This window comes from Prionailurus viverrinus, chromosome X (genome assembly GCF_022837055.1).
Source record: "Prionailurus viverrinus isolate Anna chromosome X, UM_Priviv_1.0, whole genome shotgun sequence".
In the NCBI taxonomy this organism is placed as follows: domain Eukaryota; kingdom Metazoa; phylum Chordata; class Mammalia; order Carnivora; family Felidae; genus Prionailurus; species Prionailurus viverrinus.
Window position 1 is genome coordinate 16,976,338 of NC_062579.1, and position 11,571 is coordinate 16,987,908.

General features: G+C 45.3%; 1 protein-coding gene across 2 annotated transcripts in view; it reads right to left on the reverse strand.

The window, feature by feature from the left end:
* KLHL15 (kelch like family member 15) overlaps positions 1–1,945 on the reverse strand; it is a 36,321-nt gene extending 34,376 nt beyond the window's left edge. The window contains exons 1-2 of one of the 2 annotated variants that reach the window (XM_047843846.1): positions 1,904–1,945; positions 1,102–1,301 (exon numbers count right to left, since the gene is read on the reverse strand). The gene's annotated coding sequence lies outside the window, so the exon portion shown is untranslated. Of the gene's footprint in view, positions 1–1,101; positions 1,591–1,903 lie in introns of those variants that run through there. The other variant, XM_047843847.1, reaches the window with a different exon arrangement.
* Positions 1,946–11,571: the final 9,626 nt, after the last annotated feature.

The window sequence follows — 11,571 nt, forward strand, 5'->3', positions numbered from 1 at the left end:
TGTTGTGATGACTTAAAAAGAAAATTAAATTACACAAATACTAGTACATTGCCAAAAAGTTGAAAAATTCTACACATTTCTAGATCTGTTAAGAATTACAGAAATCTGAATGCATTTGTGAGCTCTTCAAAAATAATTTTCAAATTAGTAGAGATATCCAGGCATCCTGTTCCCTAGATATGAAAAACAGCATTAAAATTAAAGAATATACCTTAAAAGCATTTTCTAAGTTACAATTTAATCAGATCAACAAAAATAAATGTAAATTCGGAAAACACAGAAGACTAAACACAAAGTGTTAAATAAATATTCCGAGTAAGAAAACGGGCATAAGCGGCCTAGAAAAATGAAAAGCAAAGCACTACAGTAACGTTAAATTTGAATTAAAGAATACCGTTATTTAAATAAGCAGTTAGCATTTCGTAGGAAGAAGGCCAAGCAACGTGACTATTATATATCTGGTCGATTCACAGCACTGCTTTGCTATTCCGTACTTATTGCTTACTCTTATAATACAGAAAAAAAAAAAAAAAAAGAGGCAGCAACAGTTAGCCACTACAACGTTAACCACTCTGGCAAGGGTTACTTAAAAAATTGCTTTGCATTTTTACAACACTTTACAGCTATAGGTTATTTTCATATATATGACCTCATATAGTCCTCACTACCCTGTGATGTGGCTATTACCGACTAGATTTCATAGATAAGAAACCGAGGATCGGTAAGCGATTTTCTCAGCGTCACCCAGTCGAACCCAGACCTTCTGATTCCACGTTTTATGCCTCGCATTTCGCATACTTCTATTCCAGGCATAAACAGAATTTTTAAAGGGAAGGAACGGGTTAGGGAGAAAATAATCATGGTACCTGCAGCTGTGTGCTGCAAAAAATGGCTGAATTATGCTTCTTCCTTCTCCCCCCCTCCCTGAAAAAAATTAGATTTCAAACAATTTAAGTAAACTCAAAGACAAATTAGTTCCCGGCGTCTACCAAATGTTTGACTCGGGTCTGTGCAGAAAAGGCTACCAAATCGGTGCCGAGCGCGGGGACGCGGACGAAGCCCGGGCTCCTGCAGGCCGGAGGGCCAGGGGCGGCTACGCACCTCGGGGGTCTGTCCAGCCTCTAGTGGACGGCAGTCTGCATCAGGAAGAAGCGGGCCGGCGGGCCAGGCGGTGGGCGGTCGGGCCCCGGGATGGCACTCGGCAGGCTCCTCGAACCTCTACAAGGGGCCGCTCCCGGGCCGGGCCGGGGCGCTCCGGCGGGGGGCGAGTCTGCGCGCCTGCGGCCCCCTCGGAACCAGTCCTGGGAAAGAAGACAGCGCTGAGTCGCGAGTCGAGACAGTCGGGCTCGGCACAAGGCGCAAGGCGGCGCGGCGTCGGGGCCGGGCCCGGCCTTGCCAACGCCAGGGGCCTCGCGGCGCCCGGCGGGGCTCGGCTGGAGGGCCGACGCGGGGCCACGGGCGGGGAAAGGGGCTGGGGGGCTGCGGGCAGCGGCAGAAGCACGGGTGGCAGCGGCAGAAGCACGGGTGGCAGCGGCGTCGACGACGGCGACTCCGGGCTTCTGCCCCGAAGCCCGCCGAGCCTCAGGATCACCCACGCCGGGGGTGGAGGAAGGCGGGAAAGGGGCGGGCAAGGGGCGGAGCGTGCGGGGCCACGAGCCAGGGGCCGCTCCGGGCCGCGCGCCCCCTGCGGGCCGCGGGAGCCGCCCGGGGCCGGCCCAGGGAGGCGGGGCCCGCCGGCAGGGGGCTCCATGCGCCGTCGTCGCAACGCGGAAGCCTGCCACGCGGGTAGGGAGGTCGAAGGGTGGGAAGGCAACAGTTGGAAAGCAGGCCTCGGAGGCGCCCTCGTCCCCCATCGGCGCCTCGAGGGGGCCCGCGCGCGGGCCACGGCCCGGAGGGTGTTTACCTTCCCCCTGGTCGAGCGCCAATGCCGCCATCTTTCAGCCAGCGCGCGTCACTTCCGGCGCCGGGGGAGCGGGAGCGGGTGTGGGAGCGGGGTGGGGGCAGGGCTGTCCCACGCCCGCGGGGCCCCACGTTCAAGCCGGCCACGCCGGCGGGCCCCACCGAGAGAATAAGGAGGCCGGGCGCTGCACTGCGGCCTCGGCTCGACGCGGTTTCCCTCGTGGCGTCGCCGTCGGGGCTGGGAACGCCGGGTGGTGCTTATCCCCTCGCAGCGGTCTCGCTTAGTCTGCATGAGCGGTGGTCTCAAGCTACTGCGGGTGCGCCCACCCTCGACAAAGTTGAGGGTTGGGGCGCCCGAAAAATGTCTTTTTGCATCTTGAATACCACGGTGGGGGTGGGGGCGTCTGCGACGACGTGGAGGAAGCCTTGCCCTACCTACCTGTTTTATAAAATTGACTACTTCTGCGCCAAATGACATCATTTTTGTAAAGCAACTTGCAGGGGATTATTGCGTCATAGTTCCACTTGGCTTATTGCACAGCAATTACTCTTTCGGGAATGCATTTCCCAGAGGTGGGAAAATTCATAGAAAACGGCATGTCTGCCCCACAGAAATGTCGGATCTAAAAACGCTGTTCTATTTGCGTCAAAATAAGATGGCAAGAACGAACATTCAGAGAGCAGTGATTTTTGGGGTGGTTGTTCTTTTTAAATAAATCAGCTGTAGAATTTGAGCTAATGTTTTTTAAATATATCGCCTTACTTGATTTAAGAATGTAGAACCATACTAAAGCCTGTTTTGTAAATTTATGATTGTGAAACCTCTTTGTGAGAAAAATGTAAATGACAGAAATACACAGCTGGAGGCCAGTGGTTCTACAACTAACCTTAAATTAAGTCATCCAGTGCCCATTTCTAGTCTAAAACTGAGGATCTCCTACCCTAACCCCCCTCCACCCCCCGCCGCCATTTTCTCTCTACACCAATATCCCCATGAATTTACAGTGAGGTGTGTGGCTAAAAGCGATCATTATCTCTTTCTAGCAAACTTGAACATGTCATGTTTCCCAAGAGGCCAAGATAGCACACGGTGTACTTTTTTGCTGAAGTAGACTAGTTCGTGGGAAAAAATAGAGAATCACCTGAATCCTAAGGAAATAGGGAAATAAGCTTACTTTTTCTGATTTAAACTATAAAACAAGCTTTAAAAAACTGTAAGCCATAAAATGTACTTTAAAATGACATACATTCAACTTTGAACATTTGCGTTTTCATAGATTATTCTTGAACGTTTAAAATGGGTGAATTTTGATTCTTGTGTATTAGCCAACAAACATACATTTTGAGGTATACATAGTGTAGCACTGACCTGTACAGAGAGAGACTTACGTTCTTGATTCAAGCAGGAATTGAAATGTGTCTGTGTTGTGTGTAGCTGGTATATATACCTACAGTGAGTAATGTCATGAACCACTGTGATCATTACACCCCTTATGGCATGACGTGGCCTCATATATGACATTCCGTTACATCCAAAACGTCTTTTTAAAAAATACTGTTTCTGTGTGCTGTGTCTTTTCACCAATCTTTATATTTACTATGTAGAGTCCATTCCTCAAAAAAAAAAAAAAAAGTTATATGTGATCTATGATACCTCCCTCACTTTCATTTAAGAAAAAAAAGGGTATAGATGGGTCTAGTGCTGTAAGGAGCATTCTGCTTCTCTGACACCAAGCAAAGTAAAACCACATCATTTATACTAACTCCTCTAGGTAATTCCTGTATTCAATTACTTTTCCCACCAATTACTGGAAAGTAATGGGAGCTCCCAAATACCTTGAGGGCATCTTTTCACACTGGTAGAGTCCCACTGGGGAAAGGGAGGCTGTCTTTTCCTAGCCCTCTAACATAAGTATTACAGGATACTCCTCAAATCTGCTACCTTCCAGTCTGAAATGTCCCGAGGCATGTTAGAGGCTTCGGTCTAAGAATGGTGGTAGAGTTGGAAGGAAGTTCCAAGGAAGGGGGTTGTGAGGATTTAGGATACTCTATAACCTTTCCTTGCCCGCTTTTTTTGGTTTGTTTGTTTTGTTTTTGTTTTTGGCTTTTCAGAAGCCTAGCGTCTGTGATAAGGTAGTCACTTTTCATGTAACTAGCTCCCACTTTAATCTCTGGGAATCAAAGAGTTGTATTTTCAGTGAACTCTAATAAAGTTACATATGCATTCCCTTTCCTCTTGAAAACTGTTTGAGCAGGCGCTTTATAGCTGTTGATGGTTTTTAAGGCATCTTGTTGGGGTCCAGTCCATCTCAGTCCCTCAGGATGCACCAGCATCCTCCCAAATCAGTACCAACTTCCGCTGGTACACACCAAGACCTGTACACTGACACATTCCAACAGGTTGGTAGCTGTTGTCCTAAATATTTTTTTTCTGGTCCCTATTGCAGACAGAACCTTCAAAATGCAATCTGAGCAGTGCCTGGGTGATTCGGTCGGAAAAGCACGCTACTCTTGATCTTGGGGTTGTGGGTTCGAGCCTCATATTGGGTATAGAGATTACTACAATAATAATATTTTTCTAAAGTTTATTTCTTTTGAGAAAGAGAGCGTGCACATGCAAGCCAGGGAGGGGCAGAGAGAGAGAACCCCAAGCCCAACTCCAGGCTCGATCTCACCATCTGAGAGATCGCAACCTGAGCCAAAATCAAGAGTCAGACGCTTAACTGACTGAGCCACCCAGGTGCTCCTAAGCTTTTTTTTTTTTTTAATGCAATCTGAGAGTCCCCAAATTTTCCAGCCTTTCAACTTTGTTTTTACAACCCAGTAGAATAACTTGAGACTTTATGTTGCATGAGTGACAGGAAATCCGTGTCTTCGTGAATGTTGGAGGCTTCCTTGCTAATGCCTACATACCTTGGTTGTTGCTGGTCACCTGTTGCTTGGAATGGCTCCTCATAGGTTCTGTCCTATTATCTATCTCTAGCTTTCTGGTCTGTCATCACATCTCCACGTTTCTCCAGCTCTTTCTGTGTACTTCCTGCCTCACAAACTTGACTCTCCCTCCAATTCTCTAGCAAAGCAAAAACCTAAAGCCATCACAAGGAAACTTCAGTCGCTTTAAATAGGACATGACTTCTAGAGATCCCTAAACAGGGATGTCTTCTCTCGCCATCTGTAAGTCAGAATTGTAATCATTAGGTGAGAACCCTCTCCTAAGCATATCAAAGGGTTTGTCCTGGGGCGCCTGGGTAGCTCAGTTGGTCCGACTTCAGCTAAGGTCATGAACTCACGGCATGTGGTTTCGAGCCCCATGTCTGGCTCTGTGCTGACAGCTCGGAGCCAGGAGCCTGCTTCGTATTCTGTGTCTCCCTCTCTCTCTGCCCCTCCCCTGCTCATGCTCTCTCTGTCAAAAATAAATAAACATTAAAAAAAAAAAAAAGAGGAGTCCCTGGATGGCTCATTTGGCTAAGTGTCTGACTTCAGTTCAGGTCATGATCTCACAGTCCGTGGGTTCGAGCCCCACATTGGGTTTTGTGCTGACAGCTCAGAGCCTGAAGCCTGCTTTGGGTTCCGTGTCTCCCTCTCTCTCTGCCCCTCTCCTGCTCGTGCTCTGTCTCTCAAAAATAAATAAGCATTTGAAAAAAGTGTAAATTGATTATAATCGACTTTAAAAAAAGAAAAAAAAAGGGCTTGTCCCATCTCCTCTCTTCCCCAATCTCATGAGTCCTTAAATCCACGCCTTGGGCTCAGCTAGGAGAGTATCAGGTCCCTAAACGTCCAAAAGGAATGTGGGCACACACACAAAAAACCCCTCAAAAGGGCACTTCCCCCATGAGACAGTGTATCTGAAATATAGTAAAACCGGGGTGCCTGGGTGGTCCAATTGATTAAGCGTCTGACTTCAGCCTAGGTCATGATCTTGCGTTCCCGAGTTCCAGCCCCGCATCGGGCTCTGTGCTGACAGCTCAGATCCTGGAGCCTGCTTCAGATTCTGTGTCTCCCTCTCTCTCTCTGCCCCTCCTTTGCTCATACTCTGTATCTCTCTCTCAAAAATAAACATTAAAAAATTTTAGAAAAAAAAGAAATACAGTAAAACCTTGGTTTGTGAGCATAATCCTTCTGGGAAACATGCTTATAATCCAAAGCACTTGTGTATCAAAGTGAATTTCAAGAACCATTGGCTCAGTTGTGATTATGTGACGTTTGGCATCACGTACTACTCATATTGCAAGACATCACTCCTTGTAAGTAACTTGTTTTGCGAGTGTTCCACAGGATGAGCAAACATTTCTCTTTTTTAATAGCTTTTATTTATTTAAAAAATTTTTAATATGTATTTATTTTTGAGAGAGAGAGAGAAAGACAGAGCGTGAGTGGGGGAGGGGCAGAGAGCGATGGAGACACAGAATCCGAAACAGGTTCCAGGCTCTGAGCTGTCAGCACAGAGCCCCACGCGGGGCTGGAACTCAGGAGCGGTGAGATCATGACCTGAGTTGAAGTCGGATGCTCAACCGACTGAGCCACCCAGGCGCTCCCACAAGCAAACATTTCTAATAAATTTTAACTTGATAAGCGAGCAATGTCTTGCAATACAAGTAGTACATGATGCCAAATGTCACAAGATCACAACTGAGCCAATGTTATCTCTCTCTCTCTCTCTCTCTCTCTCTCTCTCTCTCTCTCTCACTGCGGGATTGTGGATGATCATCTCCCATGCTCGGATGCAGTGTTTGGTGTTTGGCCACGGTGTCTGGCAGAAATCAGTAATTTTTCAGAACGTTGGAAGGTGCCCACAACTGGCACTAGGTGTTTTCTGTCACTTCAAAGCACTGATGGACAGTCCTTTGCTTTTCCAGACAAGAGTAAGCCTAAGAATGCTTTGCTTCATTCTAGGTCAGGCTTCCTGCAGAGAGGGACCCTTTCCTCTGCTGCCTTATCACCAGTTGCATTAAATACAGTCTATGACAAGTTAATTCACATTGTACTGTACTCAACATCTGTTAGTGACAGTGAAAGTCATCCTACACAATAACCCTCCTCTCTCTTGTTGCCCTCACACCAGCCACGAAAGTTTTCAAAGATAAGTGCAGGTTAATTTGTTTTTCTTTATATTTTGTGTTTTCTTGGGGCGCCTGGGTGACTCAGTTGGTTAAGCATCTGACTTCGACTCAGGTCATGATCTCACGGTTTGTGAGTTCAACCCCTGCGTCAGGCTCTGTGCTGATAGCTCAGAGCCTGGAGCCTGCTTCAGATTCTGTGTCTCCCTTGCTCTCTGCCCCTCCCCTGCTCGCAGTCTGTGTGTCTCTCTCTAAAAAATAAGTAAACATTAAAAAATTCTTTATTTTGCATTTTCTTTATTATTTTGTATTGTATTACAGGATTGTAATCATTTTAAATGAATATTTTTGGGTTGTGGAATGAATCATCTGAATTTCCATTATTTGTTAGGAGGAAATTTGCTTTGATATACAAGTGCTTTGGATTATAAGCATGTTTCCGGAACGGGTTATGGTTGCAAACTAAGGTTTTACTGTATTTATGTTTTGTTATTTCACCAATGTGGGGGAGTTACCTCAATGAAAATGAATTGATAACCTGGCTTATGTCTGTATGGCCAAGAGGACTCAACAATATGATTCTGGAACCAAATGCTTCTTCATATTTCACTTCCATCCTTAAAGCCCTAGCAAGCAATTCTCTGCTGGCAGTTGTGAGAATAACTGTTTTGTGCTTGTGGCCAGCTAACAAGTGTTTAAAAACATTCAGGTTTGGTCTCAGAGTCCCCAGTACATGGTGACAGGTTTAGACAACATGGGGTGCTATGTGAGTCAGCACAAAGGTAGGGGGGTGTAATTCGGGCTTGAGAAAGTCTAACAAGTCTCAGAGGCAGTAATTTCTTTCTTTAAAAAATTTTTTTAAATGTTTATTTTTTAGAGAGAGAGAGACAGACAGAGTGTGACTGGGGGAGGGGCAGAGAGAGAGGGAGACACAGAATCCGAAGCAGGCTCCAGGCTCCGAGCTGTCAGCACAGAACCTGACATGAGGCTCGAACCCACGAACCATGAGATCATGACCTGAGCTGAAGTCAGACGCTTAACCGACTGAGCCACCCAGGTGCCCCGAGGCAGTAATTTCTAAATTCAGGGCAAAGGGAAGAATAGAGGGGAAAGGGAAGAGAGTAAAGGATCCCCCACAGCGCAGGGCGTTCCAGGCCTAGAAGAGACAGCAAGGCAGCTTTATTTAGAGAACCGCTGATAATTCTGTAGGATGACAGCATAGTACACAAGAAGGGGAGAGGGAAAAGAAGAACCACCAAGGCTGCTGCGTATAGACCGAGGCAGTAAAGGCTTCTCCCCTCCTGTGTGGCCTCTCACGCCATGCTTTTTCCACTGTACCATGCTGTCATACTGATGAACATATTAAATGATCTTGCATTTTTACTCCTACTTAATTCCGTAAATTATTTGCTATAGTAATCTAATAGTAATCTAATTTATCCTAATCTACTCTGCTAATTTACTTATTCATGCCATCGGTATGTATGAACACCTACTGTGTGTCACGTTCTGTTCTAAGCATTGGGGAATCTGTCAGAGACCAAAACATATAAAAAGCCTTGCCATCTCAAAGATTACATAAATCAGATAGTAAACAAAATAAATAAGCAAATTTTGTGGCCTATTAGAATGTGATGAGCGCTATGGGAAATAACAGAGCAGGGTAAAAGATAAGTAAGAGTGTTCCAGTTTTAACTGGGATAATCAACGCAGGAGGTTGCTTTTGAGCTTTGACTTGAAGGAGGTGAAGGACCAGACTGTGTAAAGCTTTTTAGACCATTGTAAGGCCTTGGCCTTTGAGAAATTGGGAACCATTGGCAGCTCTTGAGAAGAGGAGCACTACCACTAACACTAAGGCTGCTCGTGTAAATGATAGAATTCAGGCCTAAATGTAACGGACAACATGGTAACTATAGTTAACACTACTGTATGGGATATTTGAAAGTTGCTAAGAGATTAAAATCCTAAAAGTTCTCATCACAAGGAAAAACGTTTTTTTCCTCTTCTATCTGTACGAGATGATGGATGTTAACTTATTGTAATCGTTTCACAATATATTTAAGTCAAGTCATTACGCTGTATGCCTGAAACTTCTACAGTGCTGTGTGTCAGTAACATTGGAAGAAAAGAAAACCACTGGAAATATAATATGCACGCACAAATAAATAAAAAGTTAGGCTATTAAACAATTAAAGTGGATGAACATGTAAGCAGGGACCTGGGGTAAGGAGACTCATCTAACAATGAAATAGAAGCTAAAGGAGACACTGTGGGAAGTGGCAAGACTCAGCAAATATTCTGAAGGTAGAGCCAACTGGATTTCCTGGATGTAGCGATAAAGGAAAGAGAGGAGATGAGGAAGTCGCCTAGGTTTCCATCCCGAGTGACTGGAAGGATGGAATTGGCATTTCCTGACATGGGGAAGACCTCAAGAGGAGCAGGTTTGAAATGAGTGGGCGTGAAAAGAGAAGGGGGCACACCAAGGGCTGGGAGCCGTCCAGAGAACAGGGAGCAGGTGTAGGAGACCGGAGTATGGTATGCTACAAGCTGGAGAGACTAGTAGAAGTTGCTCAATGTTCACCATCAATAAAAGGTGCAGTGAACATTGCCATTTTGTTTTCTTTTAATTTTTTTAATGTTTATTTTTGAGAGAGACCGTGAGTGTGGGAGGGGCAGAGAGAGAGAGAGAGAGAGAGAGAGAGAGAGAGAGACAGGGGATCTGAAGCGGGCTCTGTGCTGACAGCAGAGAGTCCCATGTGATGTGGGACTCGAACTCATGACCTGTGATATCATGACCTGAGCTGAAGTCAGACGCCTAACCAACTGAACCACGCAGGTGGCCCGAATGTTGCTGTTTTAACTGAATATATTTACCTTGAAATACAGTGTAGACAATGTCCCCTTGAAAATGAAAATGTCAGGGGTGCCTGGATGGTTCAGTCCGTTAAACTTCAGACTCTTGGTTTTGGCTCAGGTCAGGACCTCAGGGTTCAAGAGGTCAAGCCCAGAGTCGGGTTCTGCACTGACAGCGCGGAGCCAGCTTGGGATGCTCTCTCCCTCTCTCTCTCTGCCCCTCCCCTGCTCGTTCGCTCTCTCTCTCTAAATAAACTTTAAAAATTTTTTAAATGAAAATGTCAAAAAGAACAAGTGTTTAAAAAGTTCATCATTTTTGTGCTCCTTCTGAAATAATGAAAAATAACCCTATGCTTCGGAAGCCTCAACATTGCAAGCCACATTTTCATGAAGTGTTTATGGGATTACCAAGGGGCTGAAAGAAGTAGAACTAGGACTGGGCCCTGGGGCATACCAATAGTAGGGAGTCATCCAGGAAAAGATGGAGAACTGTCAAGGAGCCTGAGGAGTAGCAAGCGAGATAAGGGTAAAAGAGTGTGGTATGGCAAGCCAGATAGAAAAGTATTTATTGTAAGTTGTTTTAATTCCACTATCTATAAAAGATTAAATGAATGTCATCATTTTAATGAAATTTATCTACTTGGGAACACAATGTAGACAATGCCTCCTTGTAAATGAAAATGCTAGAAAGAACAAATTCCCTCCAAAGTTAATCATTTTTATGTTCTTTATGAGCCAATGAAAAGCAATACTATAGAAGCCTCAAGGTACAAGCCACATATTCATAAGCACAGCATTTCAGTAGATGTGCGCACACACACATACACACACACACATCCTAAGTGTGAGCGCCAGAGTTGAGGTGAGCGGGAGCCATGAAGAGCTGCTACATGGTGTTTGCGCAATGAAAGAAGTGAAAAAAACCCGCCTTCAGTAATTACTGTTGCCAGAAGCACAGCTTTAGGGTTTGAGTGTGGTTAAGGATAGAGACGGGATTGAAGCCAGGCTCTGAGGTTATTTATTGGTTCTAAAACGAAGTTCTTAAAAAAAGAAAAAAAAACAGTAATCGCACAGCTCTCTCCGGACAAACTGTCTTTGTCGATACAGGGCAGAGAGGGACTTTAGGTAAGTCAGTTCGGGCCGCCACAGTGCAGGGCGGTGGGAGCTGAAGGAGAAGCTGGGAAAGCATTACGTGAGCAACAGGGCTCAGGCCGAAGCACGGCTGAGCTTCATGCTTCCCAGGGACTTGAGAAGAGAGCAGCACTGTTTGGGTGAGGGGCATTAATTTAATGCTAAGTATAGGTGAGGCAGGATAGCCCTGTGATATTGAAGTCTCAATATCGTCAAGATGGTGAGTCTCCCTAAATTGGTCTACATATTCAAAGCAATCCATATCGAAAACCCAGCAGGCTCTTTGTTTTTCTTTTTTCTTTTTCTCTTCTTCTTCTTCTTCTTGGCAGAAATTGACAGGCTGTTTCTGAAATTTATATGGAAGTGCAAAAGCTCTAGAAGGGCCAAAAGAGTTTTGAAAAATAACATAGTTAGAAGTCTTAATACTTTCCAATTTCAAAATGTACTATGAAACTACAGAAATCAAGACAGTGTGGTACTGGCTTAAGTTTGGACATGTAGATCAATGGAAAGGTGTTGAGAGTCCAAAAATATGGTCAATTGGTGGCCAATTGATTTTCTACAAAGATGCTAAGGCAATTCAATAGGGAAGGGAAATAGTGCTGGGACAATTGCATATCCACGTGTAAAA